General features: G+C 41.4%; 1 pseudogene; it reads right to left on the reverse strand.

Annotated features, from left to right (window-relative positions):
- Positions 1-12504: 12504 nt before the first annotated feature.
- LOC102443026 lies at positions 12505-14270 on the reverse strand (annotated as a pseudogene).
- Between the last annotated feature and the right edge of the window lie 376 nt (positions 14271-14646).

Raw genomic sequence — 14646 nt, forward strand, 5'->3', positions numbered from 1 at the left:
GTCTGTGGAGCATTTTCCCATGCCTCATCTCATTTGACCCTCACAGAAGTTCTGGAGTAGGTAGATAGGAGACTTGGTGGAATCCTATTTTCTTTTCATTAGCTGGAAAACAGAGATTTAGAAAGCTTAGAAACTTGACCCAACTGAAAAGAAGAAATGGTGGGCCTTAAAAATGACTTCAGGTTTTCTCACTGTGCAGAATATAGTCAAACACTGATGCAGTTAAATATTTTACCCTTTGTTCTCCCTGTGTGATCTATAATAATAATGTGCTTCATGTTGATATTTACTGCTGTGTTGCTGACAATGACCTGAAAGAGAAGTTGGGGTGCTTCACTGGGCTGGAAAAAGTTTAGCTACGTCAGAAAGCAGGTCTAATTAAGCAAGTTTATTCTCTATATATAAAAGGCTAAGTTGACTTGTGCATGCAGATACATATAAAGCTCTTGCTGGCGCCAATCGCATGTGTGTGTTTCGATCTTTCATTGTCGATCATGAATTTGGTTGACACGTCTATTATAGAGAAAGGGAGAATAGCAATATGAAAATATTTCTTCGAATTAATTTCCTTTCAATGTGCACAAATTTGTGCACCGGGCCACCAGTTATGCTATAATTGAGAGATAGGATTTCCTTTCTGAACGTGACATCAGCTGTGTGTCTGCATGTGGCTGCAGAACACCTAATCTCAGAGAAGAGCAAGTGGAACTAGGAATGTTGATATTGGTGTTAATGCCCCTGCCAAGCATCATGGAATATTCCAGTCTAAATAATTGACCAGATCATATCTAAAGTCCCTTCCCCTCGCCTCAAGCTCCTTTACTCTGTGGTTCCCAGTAAATATTGGAGAGGAGGCTTGTTCCTCCCTTAAAGTTGTGCGCCCTTCTCTGAGAGGATGCAGAGACACTGTGTTTCCCTGGACAGAAAACTATTAGTATCTGCAGCAATTGGTGACTTTAGAGGGAGCTGTGCCTCCAGGAAGATTAGCAAGTTGATCCAGCCGTTTTAGTAAACACAGCAGTAGCAGACTTAAGGCAATCTTTCTCTCTGTGCATTTGGTGTTTGTGATCTAAGGGAAAGAAATTTGAAGACCCATGTACTTATTCTAGTCCCACAACTCACTTGGGCAAGTCTATTCCACTGCTCTCAATAACATTTGCTTAAATTTATAAAATGAGTTGAGATAGTTGATTTAAAAAATGTTGTGCATGTAAATTTCTGTCTGTTGATATATTTATTATTTAAACAGTGGTGTGCTGCTAAGCTGGTTTTCCTGGGTGGAGGAGCTCTGATTTGTAGTATTTGCCAATGTCCAGAGTGAAAATACTCCCAGCATGGCTGATGTAAGCTACAAACATGATGCCACTGAACAGAACTTTGGAAAGAGATGCTGATAATTAGCTCTTTTGAGCCAGAATGAGCTGACTCCCTCACACCACTCTAAACACTTAACCACCCAACTCTGGTGTTTAGTAAAACATAAGAGTTTGGCCCCAGACTTAGCAGATTAAAATAACTGTGTTCTTTGATTTAAATACCATTATATTCTGACAAATTGCATAGTAGTTGTATAATCTGCCTTTGTTTGATTTTATACAAATTGGCAATTCTTTCCAGAGGAATATTTTTGAATGTCATATGATTTTTAAAATACCCCCATAAAAGATATTTTTGGTATTGTTTTTATCATGATAATATATACACAGTTCAGTGACATTAACTGCATTTCTACTGTTGTGCCATAAGGCTTTTAACACACACAATTTGTTTATAAAACAAAATGCACAAAATATAAAGAAGAAAATTACAAAATCATCTGTAATTCTCAGCCCCCAGAGATAATCACAGTGAACATTTTAGCATCATCAAAATTATGTTTTGCTCTAAAGAACTGTCAAAAGCATTTGATAATCCTGCAAGTATATCCAACATTTACTGAATAGATTTTTATTATTTTCAAGGGACCTTACCATTCAACACGAGGTACAAAGATACACATTTTTCCATGCTCTCCCGCCTAGGGGAGCTTCAGGGGCTGGAGTCGTTGACAGAAAACCAGACATATTTGGAGAAATCCATGACACAGGTTTGAGGAAGATTTGTTTGGGAGCAAACAGAACACTGGCCAAAATGTTTTTGAGATTATTCTGGAAACTAGGTGATAGATGATAAAACAAACAGGGACCCTGGGAAGCATCTGATAAAGACACTTTGGTGTCATAGATCTATGTGCCCAGAGGGGTTCGGTGACTTACCGAAAGTCACATGAATAATAAGTGGCAGAGCGAGGGCTGCCTTCCTGCCTCTCTCTCCACTCCTGGCCTGGTAATCTGGCTCCTGCTCATACAGTGCTGCTCTGCGGAACTCCTCCTCCTGTCACTCAGGGGAAAATGGAACCCATGCCAGGGACTCCCAGCAACAACCCACCTGGGTTTTCTATTGTCTTCATCCAGGACAAGAGAGGGACACAATCACACAATCTACAATCTTTCGTTTTCCATTGGTATTGTATGCAGTAACAAAAAAAATAATTTTTTTTTACTCTTAGGCATTAACTTTCTTAGGCTCTCTCATGAATACAATATTTTAAAACTAGAGGCCTGGTGCACGACATTCGTGCACTGGGGGTGGGGGAGATTTCCTCAGCCTTGCCTGCGCCCTCTCGCAGTCCGGGACCCCTCGCTCCTTACCGCTTGCCTGCTCGCTGCTCCTTACTGCTCAGCTCGCTGCTCCTTAGTGCTGCTGCGGAGAAGGGAGAGGCTCCTGCCACCACTGCTGCACTTGTCAGCTGTGAGCCCAGCTTCTGGCTGAGCAGCACTCCCGCTGTGGGAGCGCACTGACCACCAGTGGGCAGCTCCTGCACTGAGCATCTGCCCCCTGGTGGTCAGTGCACATCATAGTGACTGGTCGTTCCACCATAATGGTCGCTTAGCCTTTTATTATATAGATTTCCCCAGTTTTCTGAAAATCAGGGATTTCCTCCCCATAGTTTGTCCTTGGATTCCAGGGCCAGTACATATTTTACTTAAAAGCACAGACTCTGTGTTTGAATTCTTACAGTGCCACTTAATAGCTTTAATTTTTTAATCTGTAAAATGGGGAAAATAATAGCATGTATCTAATAGGTTTGTTGGGAAAGTAAATTAGTTAATACTTGTAAAGACTTTGAATATTGGCCTGTAATAAGCACTCAGGAGGTGTTACCATTATTGTTACCAACATTTAAACAAAACCATAGGCCTTACTTAAAATAACTGTTTTTGAAGGTTTTAAAAACAGCTTAAGATATTTATATAACATAAAATCCACCTGTTTAAAGTGTATAACTTAGTGGTTTTTAGTATGTTTTTATAGAGTTACATAGCTACCATCATCTAATTTTAGAATAGTTTTTTTTTCCACCTATTTCTCTTTAATTTTTTTGGCAGGAACAGTTCTATTCTCTTAGCAGTTTAAAAAAATATATTTTTATTGATTTCGAAGAGGAAGGGAGAGGGAGAGAGAGATAGAAACGTCAATGATGAGAGAGCATCATTGATAGGCTGCCTCCTGAACACCCCCTACTGGGGACTGAGCCTGCAAGCTAGGCATGGCCCTGACTGAGAATTAAACTATAATCTCCTGGTTCATAGGTCGATGCTCAACCATTGAGCCATGCCGGCCAGGCTCTTAGAAAATATTTTTTAAATTTCAAGTCTCAATTACAGTGTACATTCAAGATTATTTTGTATTAGTTTCAGGGGTACAGCCTAGTGGTTAGATAATCATATACTTAACAAAATTGTCTCCATGACATTTCAAGTACCCACCTGGCACCCTGCATAGTTTTACAATATTATTGGCTATATTTCCTATGCCGTACTTTACATCCCAGGACTGTTTTGTGACTACCAATTTGTAGTTAATTTTGGCACATTTTCATCGCTCTGAAAAGAAGCCTTGTGCACCCATTAGGAGTTACTCCTCACCCCCTACATCCCCCCTTTTTTGCCCTAGACAACCACTAACCAACCTACTAATGTGCTTTTTGTCTCTATAGATGAGACATTCCATATCTCATCTATAGAGAAAGGAAGTGCCTATTCTGGACATTTCATATAAATGGGATCAAACTATATGATCTTTCGTGACTGGCTTCTTTCACTTAGTATGCTTTCAGATTTCATCCATGTTGTAGCATGAATCAGTACTTCATCTATTTTACGACCAAGTAATATTTCATTGTATGAATCTGCCACATTTTATTTATCCATTCTTCAGTTGATGGCTATTTGGATTGTTTCCAGTTTGGGTATTACAAATAATGCTGCTATGGAAATTTGTGTACAAGTATTGTGTGGATATATATTCTCAATAATTTTGGTAATATACCTAGGAATGAAATTGCTGTTTTTAACTAAAAAAAAAATTTTTTTATTGATTTCAGAGAGGAAGGGAGAGGGAGAGAGAGATGGAAACATCAATGATGAGAGAGAATCATTGATCAGCTGCCTCCTGCCCACCCCCTACTGGGGATTGAGCCCACACCCCGGGCACGTACCCTTGACCAGAATTGAACCTGGGATCCTTCAGTCCATAGGCTGACGCTCTATCCTCTGAGCCAAACCAGCTAGGGCTGTTTTTAACTTTTTGAGGAATTGCCAAACTGTTTTCCAAAGTTACCACAACATTTTATATTCCAACCAGCAATGGGTGAGGGTTCCAATTTCTCCATATGCTTGCCAACACTTACATTTTTTTCTTTTTGATTATAGTGATTTTAGTGGATGGCAGTATCTTATTATACATTTAATTTGCATTTTCCTAATACTGATTATATTGAGCATCTTTTCTGTGCTTATTGACCATTTATATATCTTTTGGAGAAAACGCTGTTTAAATCCTTTGCCCGTTTTCAAACTGGGTTATTTGTCTTTTTATTATTGAGTTGAATCCTTTACATATTTTGAATACAAGTCCCTTATCAGATAAATGATTTCCAAATATTTACTTTTTCAAAGGTGTCTTTGGAAGCAAAAAAGCTTTTAATTTAGATAATGTCCAATTTATCAATCTTCTCTTTTATCACGTGTGCTTGTGGTATTGTACCTCGGAAATAATTGCCTAACCCGAGGTCATGAAGATTTACTTCTATGCTTTCAATGATTTTATAGTGTTAGCATTTATGTAAGTGTAAGTTCTTTAATCCTCCCTGACTTCCTTCCTGTGTGTGTTGTGAGGGAGGAGTTCCACTTGATTCTTTTGCATGTTGTCCTGGCATTTCACACTTCTGCCAGTTTTCTGGGCGCTATTATTGAAAAGGCTGTTTGTTTCCTATTGAACCGTCTTGTTGAAAATGAATTGACCATAAATGTTAGGGTTTATGTCTGGCTAATAATTTTAAGCAATATAATTAGAAACTTATTTAGAAATGATGCAATGATCATCACTGTCCCTCTTGAAGACATGTGTTTTTATTATTTTTAATAGATGTCTACATAAGTCCAGGGCCAAGATTTCTGGTATTTTCCCTTTACCGTTTCTGATAATCCTGAACTCACGTTTTTTAGGTGGTTATTTCCCCTGTTTGTCACAATGGTGATAACAAAGAAGACTAATTATTATGATTCTCTCAGAATCTTTAGGCCTTCAGAAGAGTATGAACTACCATCTCTTTTTTAAAATATATTTTTACTGATTTCAGAGAGGAAGGGAAAGGGAGAGAGAGATAGAAACATCAACGATGAGAGAGAATCATTGATCCGATGCCTCCTGCATGCCCCACATTGGAGATCAAACCTGTGACCTGACCGGGAATTGAACCATGACCTCCTGGTTCATAGGCTGATGCTCAACCACTGTGCTATGCAGGCTGGGCTGAAATATGACCCCTTAAAGATAGGCAAAGAGAAAGAGTTCATCTACTAATATGTTCCTTTGTTACTGCTGATTCTCTTCCTTCAATTTAGTGATCATCCTGCGATTTTTCTGAAACAGTGAAGGACAGTGAGGATGGGCTGAATTCAGAAGAGGTGACTGAGATGGTGCTGTGATCGTTTAATCTTGAGAATTTAGCTCATAGGATCTCTTAAGTTGTAAGTCAGGTCAAAAGCACACAAATTATGCAAGAAAAAATGCACATGACTAATAACCAAATGAAAAATATTCTCTACCCATTACCGAAAAAAATGCAGAAAATGACCCAATTGGGTAACAAGTTGGACGAGTTTTTTAAAGGCCGTGCTGTGTGCAGTACTGGACATGATCTCGTAGAGGGTTATCCTCATTTTGCAGAAGAGAAGGCGGAGAGGCACCGAGAGAGAGAGCTTAGTGAACATAAGCCATGTCCGCAGCTTGTTTGTGAGAAAGCTGAGACTGAAACACAGTCACAGCTTACCAACTCCCCCATAGCCAGAGTGAGCATTTAGCCCAGGCAGGTCAGATGTTATTTTGAGACTGCTGGTAACCCAGTACCTGACTTCTACATCTGCCCTATGCCCCCGGGAAAGCTCTGCCGAGTAGGTTGGGGTTTGGTGATTCAGAGATTGTTTCTCTGGCAGACTGTGTTCCATTCTTATTAGGTTCTCAGGGAGGAAGATTAGGAGTGGAAGGAGCCGAAACCGGTTTGGCTCAGTGGATAGAGCATCAGTCTGCGGACTGAAAGGTCCCAGGTTCGATTCCGGTCAAGGGCATGTACCTGGGTTGCGGGCACATCCCCAGTAGGAGATGTGCAGGAGGCAGCTGATCGATGTTTCTCTCCCGTCGATGTTTCTAACTCTCTATCTCTCTCCCTTCCTCTCTGTAAAAAATCAATAAAAAATATATATAAAAAAATAAAATGCTTTAAAAAAAAAAGAGTGGAAGGGAACTTTATTATAACGTCCTAACAACACCAGGAAATAGGTATATTTCTCCTCAGTTTGGAGATAAGAAAGCCAAACTGAAGAGACATTGTCCCTTTTCCTAGTCCACACATTCAGTTCAACAGCAGCAGAGCTGGCATTCTAAGGCAGGTCTGTGGAATCCAAAGCCACATATCTTTCCACTGTTATACACAGTCCTCCTCCCAGAGAAACAAAGCACATGGCCCCTAGTCTCCTCGGCCCATTTTCATTTCATCGTGTATTTCCTGTTGCCTCACACACAGTGTCTGCCGTTACAGTGTTTGTGCGTTCACATGTCTTCCTGGAGGCTTTCTCTTTATGGCCCCTGGTCTGGGTTAAGCCGAATAACCTCCCATAAAATTCTCTTTCCTTTGATGATAGGATTCTTTGAGGCTCATTTAAGCAATTGTAGTTGGAATTCTAGAGGAATTTTAAAAAATAAATACACGTACTTAGTACTCTGCTAGTAGTTGCACAAAATTTAAACTAGAAAATAAAGCAAGAGCTAAAAAACCCAAAGCTTAACACGTAGTGTCTGTTTACGAGGAAGTCAAAGAAATGTAACCTAAAACCAAACCCATCTTTTTAGATGAAAAGGAACTTAAAACCAGGACTTACAGAGCTGACACGGCAAGTGTGAAAGTGCAAGTGTGTTCTGAACCCTTTTTCCCTTCACTGGGAAAGACCGAGTTCTGAACGAATTGTGCCCCAGATGGCAACCACGCTTTTTTTAAAAAATATTTTTGTTGATTTCAGAGAGGAAGGGAGAGGTAAGAGAGATAGAAACATCAATGATGAGAGAGAATCATTGATCAACTGCCTCCTGCATGCCCCTCACTGGGGATCAAACCCACAACCCAGGCATGTGCCCTTGACCAGAATCAAACCCAGGACCCTTCCATCCGCAGGCCGACGCTCTATCCACTGAGCCAAACCAGCTAGAGCAACAACCACGCTTTTTAAGCCTTTGCTAGCATTGCTCATGTCTCCCTCTTGATTTCTCTTTCTTCAGCTCGTATAACATGAAAAACCACAAACTCTGCCAGTTCTTCTATGCAGTAAGCCTACAGGCAAAATGCACCCTGTCAGGCTGTTCCAGAGGACATTAAAGCATGCGGGACCACTCTTATTTGTGCCCAAGCCCTTGACGATAAACAAGAAAAATGCCCCCAGTGGGCAACCAAAGACCTCCTGCACAAGGAGACGTTCTGTCCTACAGATTCCAAAAAGATGTTATAGATAGCAAAGAGGCAGCATTCGACTCTCAACTGTTTTTTTCCAGGTCAGAGACCTGTTACTTACGATTTCAGGTCTGCATCTATTTTCAGTTTCTTTCCAGGGAACATAGTCTTCCAGATCAGAACTTGAGGTTGGATTGTCTGCTGGGTACTGTTTGCTGGCAGGGACTGCTGTCTTCTCCACATCTTCTAGAAGCCAGCTGATCTTCAGGAACTCTGTGGAGTGCCAGGAAGAAACTTTGAGTTGACTCCTGATCTGGCCAATGACAGCCCTTTCCGCCACTGGCCTGTTGCTCTTCTGAAGGTTTCTCTTTCTAAGTGTGCTCAGCTGGACCGGCTCAACCACACCTGAAACCCACATCTGTGGGTCAGCAAATGACCACGTAGAGACATTGTATGTAACTCCTAAGATAATATTACCTTCTCTCCTCAAGAGCTTTATCTTATCTTGATGCTGGTGTGGGGTCACTTTTACTGACCCCTTACTCATGATGACCTGTCTCACTCCAATCCCAACGTCTGTCCTCACTCGAGAAGGTGGTGAGCATATTAGGTTCCACCCCAGTTTCCCCTAAATGGTCTTCAGTTTACTCCTTTAAGTTTATGACTATACATTATTTAAATTAAACTTACCTAAGTTAACAACTTTGATATTCGTTGTTAAATATTATTAATATTTTATCACCCTTGTCTCATCTGTGCTTTCTATAATCAGAATATGCTTTTTTTTTTACAACATGTTTTATAATGTCTTCATCATGGATCTTTCCTCACTGTGGGGGCTCAATAAATATTTACTGATGATAAACCTGTCAGGCTAGAAAGTGAACTCACAGGGAAGTTGATCTTTTTAAATTCTTCCTTCTTAATAGCTGTTCCTCCATGTCATTAATGCAAACACTAAAGTTGCGCATTAATTAGAAGAAGAATAAAATGTCATTAAAGGGTACTTTGTATCAAACAATAATCTAATTGGCTGAACTCAGCTGATTAAATATTTTTAAGTATGCAGTTAATTTTAATCTAAGACCATTGTAAACCAATATGTATGTGAGGATATGATTTTCTTGGGTAGGAAATATCAGGATGACGTTTTACAAATGAGAGGGAAGAGTACAATTTGCTTGAGGTCAAGACTAGATAATAGAACAAGAGATTTCCATGCATGAGATTCTTGGGAATGCAAATCACTTTTATTCTTTATCTCCCCTTTTCTACTCTTTCAATTGAAGTTTGCTCGTTCACCCTGTGTTAGATTGAAGGCATTGATGCTTTCAATTAATTTAATGGCCGCTATGTATCCGTACCCTTTGCCTGATAACTTTGTAGTCTCTGCCCACTCTAAGATGGGCTGGTGTTGTGACTTGCTTTGGCCAGTACAATGTGACAAAAATAATGTAACAGTCTGAGTAGAGACCTGAAGAAGCCTTGCATGTTTCTGCTTCCTCTCTGGTTTCTCTGTGGTCACCATGACAACATGGCCGAATCAGAGCATTAGACCACACGGAGCAGAGTTGATTTATTCCATCTATCAAAGACCACTCAGCTCTCAGATGACCTGTTACCTGACCACAGATACAGGACTGAGCCCACCCAACATCTAATTGGACTAGGTCAGTAGGACTACCTGCCAACCTGTAGACTCATGAGAAATAATAAACAATTGTTTTAAACTCCTAGGTTTTGAGGTAGTTTGTTACTCAGCAATAGCGAACTGCTTCATATCCGATATTCATATTACTAATAGGGTAAGAAGCTAATAGCTCTTCCCAGGGAAAATTAAATCTGAACCATTGTTAACTGCTTGAGCTAAATGAATGGAACTTTGAGCGTCTTCAGTTTTAGCAAGTGATCAGGAGGGACTTAGGGAGTGCGGTAGGGTCTTCCTGGGGTAATGGCCTAATATATTTAAGAGGGCTGTTATCAGAAGAAATAAGAAAGAATAGTGGTAGGGTAGGGTAGGTGACACTATTAAAGAGCTCAAAACTATATTTGGTAGCCCTATAAACTATTGCCACCACATTCCCACACCCCCTCCTCCCAGCCTCCCCCAGTCCTCCCGCTCCTCTCAGTCTCCCCGCATGAAGCTTACAGCAGTACCCACCACTCACTTTTCTCAGGTCTGTCATGGAAGTCCTTCTTCTTCTCTCTTTCTATCGACTGCACTCCAGGTTTTTGCACTGAAGGAAAAGCACTCCTTCAGCGTAAGACAAAGCCGGCTTCTGATCCCGCCTCAAGCCTACCGTGTTAGGAGCCTCCGACACTAAGGGTTAATGTCCCCGTGTTCCAGTTTTCTTTTCTGCAAAACGGTGATGAGAAAAGGCCCTCAGCAAAGCTCTGTTCTTTCTCTCTGCTGTCTCACCTTACAGTTGTAGAAATAAATTAGAAAAAATCAGAAGCTATTATTTTGAGGAAAGTTAGCCTGAGGTTCTTTTGATCACTGGTAAAAATACTTTCTGCTGATTTAGAAACTTTGAGTTACGGGTCACAGCTTTAGTAAATATTAACCCTCATTTTACTGCCTTATTATTAACAGCCACAGCAATGAAAGTTCAGAGATTTTGCATGATGTGGACAGATACAAATCACACATATGATTGGTGACGAAGTTATAAATACAGTAATAATTTGATTATGTAATTTGTGCCCAATTTTTTTAAAGCCTACTTCCCATTCCATGTATGGATATGTAGCACAGTCATTAGTTAGGCAACTCTTCATAAACCACATGGATACTACTCAGACAAATAAGGGAACTTGAGGCCTTTGACAGGCATCTCCTCAACCTAAAAGCCTACTATGGGCACCTTATAAATTCAGCTGTGTCCCTCTACAATCAGGACCCCAGATGATCTTGGGGGGGGGGAAATTAGGCCATGTTACTTTCCTCCTGGAAACCTTCTGATGATTTCCTGTTTCACAAAAAATAAAATCTAAATTGCGATCTATGGCTCTGACCAGGTCTTTGTTCACGTTGCCAACCTCTTTGGCTGATGCTTCCCGGTATTGGCTTTCTTCCTGATCTGCAATGTGCCAGGCTTGTTCCTGCCCCCAGGACTTTGCATTTGCACTGCCCTCCACCTAGAAAGCTGGACCTCCAGCTCTTCGTGTCACCATTAACTCTTAGCTCAAATGTCACGTCCTCAGGGATGCCTTTCCTGACCACCCTGTCTAAAACAGTTCCACCTTGTGCAGAAACTATACATCACTCTGCTTTATTTATTTATTTTTATTAATCCTCACCCAAGGATATCTTTTTAATTGATTTTTAGAAAGAGTGGAAGGGTGGGGGAGAGACAAAGAGAGAGAAACATCGATGTGAGAGAGACACATTGATTAGTTGCCTCCTGCATGGGCCCGGACCAGGGCCTGGGACCAAGCTTGCAACTGAGATATGTGCCCTTACACTCTAACCACAGCAGCTAGGGCCACTCTGCTTTATTTTTAACTAGTGCCCCGGTGCACAGATTAGTGCACACGGAAAGGAAATTAATTAGAAGGTGGCTGGCAAGGCAGGACTGTGTGAGACGGGCAGGACACACCCTGGAGCCAACCTCCTGCAGTCCCTCCCCGGCCAGCTGCACCTGGGGTGGCACTGTGGCAGAATGAGTGGGGTCCCTCGGCCTAGCCTGCAGGGATCGGGCCAAAACCGGCTCTCCAACATCTCTCAAGGGGTCCCGGATTGCAAGAGGGTGGTTCTCAGGTGATGCATCCCAGAATCGGACTCCCACCTCTCTGGTTCCGGGCTGTGTCACCTGAGAACTGCTGCTGCCAAGTCACCACAGCTCGGCAGCTCCTGCGTTGAGCATCTGCCCCCCTGGTGGTCAGTGAGCGTCATAACTACTGGTCAGAGCGTCTGCCCCCTGGTGGTCATTGCATGTCATAGATACCAGTCAGACGGTTAAATGGTTGCTTAGCCTTTTATATATATAGATTTTTGTTTCTTCTCCTCCTCCTCCTCCTCCTCCTCCTCCTCCTCCTTCTCCTTTTCTTCTTCTTCTCCTTCTTCTCCTTCTTCTTCTTCTTCTTCTTCTTCTTCTTCTTCTTCTTCTTCTTCTTCTTCTTCTTATTCTTCTTCTTCTTCTTCTTCTTCTTCTTCTTCTTCTTCTTCTTCTTCTTCTTCTTCTTCCTTTTTTCTTCCTCTTCCTTTTCCTCCCTCTCCTCCTCCTCCTTGTCTTCCTCTTGCTTCTCTTCTTTCTTCTTTTTTTTCTCCTCTTCCTCCTCCTTGTTCTTTAGTGACAGTCTATTTAATAACAAGGAGTAAAACAGGAATTCTTAATTCTTTTTCCCTCTTCTGGTGACTGAACTACAGTAGTCAAGTAGATAGCAATATACAAGAATTCCCTGCAGTCCTTGACCTTTTGCAAAGATACCTGAATCATTTGACTTGCAATTATTATTTTCTAGACAGAAGTGCCAGCTGTTGTGTTTTCCAGTGTATCAGCAATTACTACCTTTTCCTTCTTGTCTTTGGTTTTCATGGCAGGAAACAGAAGTACTTCCTTGATGTCATTGGCATCTGTGAGAAACATGGTGACTCGGCCGAAGCCCAGGCCCCAGCCAGCTGTGGGGGGCAGCCCGTATTCCAGAGTGGTGCATAAGTTTTCATCTATAAACATGGCCTCATCATTGCCAGTGGCCTTGGCTTCCTTGGCCTGTTCTTTGAAAAGCTGTTGTTGCCACATGGGATTATTCAGGTTGGTGTAGGCATTGCATATTTCCTTCATGACAAAGCATTCAGTCATATCCAGAGTCATGCCATTTGGCCAAAGGTCTCATTATCTGTGAGTGATCACAGATGAATGTAGGATTGATGTGTGCCACTTCCAGGAACTCCTCAACAAGCTTATGAAGAAGCCTGGCTGTTGTCTTAGGTGGAGGGCATTCAACAGCTTTTTCCACACCGGTATCATCAAGAATTTTGAGAGTTTCTTCAGTTTTGAAGAAGTTAGTGTCTGGTAGCTTCTCCCCTAAGGCTTTCTCAGGATCTTCTATCTTGCTGACTCTCTGGAGGGTGGAGTGAATCGGTCTCATAGACGTGGCCGTTGGGGCCGTCTGGATGGTAGGTGACCTCGTAACTGCTGTTAATGTGCTTCACCATCCCCGAAATAATTTCTCCATGGTTTCCATGAGATCGTGATAGCTTGTGTAGGCTATGTAGAACTCACAGGTGGTGAACTCAGGATTGGGAGTCAAATCAATTCCTTCATTCCAGAACTGGCACCCAGTTTCATAAACCTGGTCAATGCCACCAGCCATCAGCATCTTATGGTAGAGTTCTGGAGCAACTCTCATAAATAAATTCATGTCCAGCTCATTGTGGTAGGTGATAAAGGGCTTGGTCACAGCTCCCCCAGGATGGTGTTCATTATGGGACTTTCAATTTCTAAAAATCCCAACTCACTCAAGAAACTTCTTATAAATGTGATGATCTTAGAGCAGATGATACATTTCTGCCTTATAAAACCATTCAGAATCAAGTCCAAGTATCTGATAATATCGTGTTTCCTTGTCTTTAATGCCAAAGTGAAGATGAGGTAACATATGCAAGCAAGGAGTGCTGTCTCATTGGGAATGATGTTCAGCTCAGCCTTTTTGGTTTTCCCAGGGTTCTCCTGAACCCCAATTATGTTTCCCCAATATAGTTTGTTATTGACATAAATAAATTCTTCTTCTGATTTATAATTCCTGTAATTGGCCATAACTTGCAATTTGATCCCCGCTCCTAAGAGGTCATAGAAGATGAGTTTTTCCCCAGAAGCTCTTTTGTCATGGATCCCACCTGTCACCTTTAAGGTGATGTCCCTCAGGTGGTCCCTAGGCTGCAGTTGACTTTGCTCTTGGATGAAGTGAGTGAGCGAGACATCTACATGGAACTTGTGTGGGTATGGGTCTTCCCCAATGACCTTTAGTTGGTAGACTGATTGGCTGCAGATCTTGCAGTATTGGTTGAGCCCAGGATCTTCTCCTTGGCACCCACATTGTTGTCAATGGTGTGGTTGGAGGCAGGAGCATTGGCCTGGCTTAGTTGCTCTTCATGGAGCTCCTTCTTCTTGGCATCCTTCTCTGCTACTTTCTCCTCAATGTTCAGGTGTCTCTTTAGCTTATTTTTGCTCAGTTTTGGCTCACAACCGTATACATTCACTTCAGGCCTGGGTACCAGAGCCATTTCTCTGGAGGGCCTTACCTGAATGGTCTGTTTTATTTTTAAAAAAGAGTTGTCACTCTGTTATTATTTTGCTCTTTTACTTACTTTCTTTGTTTTCCCCAGATGTTTCTCTCAACTAGAATGCAAGTACACGAAAGCTTCTGTGTTGTTTGTTTTGCTCAGCCCTGTATTTCTATGCTAGTATATAACACAATGCCTGCTACCATACAGTTACTCAATAGATACTTGTAGAATTAATAGAATAAATGTATTATTTGTCTTGCTGAGCTGTACTCCATTTCTGTTCAAAGCACATTTACAAATAAAAAGTATTGAAATACATGTAAGGGTACATGTGAAGCAACTTTCAAACAAATGTATTCTTTAGAAAAATTTT

The sequence above is a fragment of the Myotis lucifugus genome, unplaced genomic scaffold (assembly GCF_000147115.1).
Source record: "Myotis lucifugus unplaced genomic scaffold, Myoluc2.0 scaffold_0, whole genome shotgun sequence".
Taxonomy (NCBI): Eukaryota; Metazoa; Chordata; class Mammalia; order Chiroptera; family Vespertilionidae; genus Myotis; species Myotis lucifugus.